Below are 1,331 nucleotides of genomic sequence, written 5' to 3'. Positions count from 1 at the left end.
ACAAAAGAATGTTTTAAAAAATCATAACCTGCTTCTTTGAAGACTTCAATGCAAATAAATTAAAAAATGTTGAAAAGATTGATAATTCCTAGGAAAATACAGATCATAAAAGTTGATTTCACTGAAATAAAAACTCAGATAATCCAATTTCCACAGAAGTGCAGATAGTTATTAAAACATTCTCCTCACCCCTCCGCTCAAAAATAGCACCAGGCTAGGCTGGATTTAAAGGAGAATTCTACGAATCTATCAAAAACACAATGGCTCCAATGCATTATTCATTGTTCCAGAACATTGAAAACAGACTAAAACTTATTTCCTTTTATAGTTGAATGTAACATTGATATTTAAACCTGATAAGGACAGTGTCCTAAATAGACCAATATCAATCCTGAATAGTAATGTAAACATACCAAATGACATATTAGAAAACAGAGTCCAGTACCACATTAAGAAAATAATATATCATGGCCAAGTGGTATTTATTCCAGAAATACAAAACTAGTTAAATATTAGAGATTCTATTAATAGCACATACCATATTAATACATGATTATTGTATTAATACATTAATACATTAATACATGATGTATTATATTATATGACTATTACTAGCCTCTGAATGTTTGTGTCCCTACCCCACAAATTCATATGTTGAAATCCTATGCCCCACGACAATGATATTAGGAGATGGGGCCTTTGGGGAGTTGATTTGGTCATAAGAGCAAAACCTTCATGAATAGGATTAGTGTCCTTATAAAATAGACCCAAGGGAGCCGATTTGCCCCTTCCACTATGTAAAGATACAGCTAGAAGGAGCCAACTATGAACCAGAAAGTGGGATCTCACCAGACACCAAATATTCTGGCATCTTGATCTCAGACTTCCCAGCTTTCAGACCTATGAGAAATAAATTTTTGTTGTTTATAAGACACCCACTTTATGCTGTTTTGTTATAGTAGCCTGAATTAAGACAAGTGTCTTCGTAGATACTTACAGAAAGACTTCAACAAAATCCAAAGCCACATTCTGTTAAAAAACATTCAAGAAAATAGTGATTGTGGGAAATTTTTTAAAGATGATTTTATATGTATATGTATACACACACACGCGTATATAGAAAGACATTTGCCATAAATCCATTATTTTATTTAATGAAAAAATATACTAGAGATTTTTGCTAAGTTCAGGAAAGATACAAATTTGTCCACTATCTCTGATAATATTCAACATTATACTACAATGTAATCATATAAGAGAAACCTATCGAGGCACAAATGTAGGTAAAAGAAGATATAGAAATATCTCTACTCTCATAGATTGTTGGAAAA

This window comes from Propithecus coquereli, unplaced genomic scaffold (genome assembly GCF_000956105.1).
Source record: "Propithecus coquereli isolate 6110/MARCELLA unplaced genomic scaffold, Pcoq_1.0 Scaffold115, whole genome shotgun sequence".
Lineage (NCBI taxonomy): Eukaryota > Metazoa > Chordata > Mammalia > Primates > Indriidae > Propithecus > Propithecus coquereli.
Note: the sequence above shows the minus strand (reverse complement) of the source record.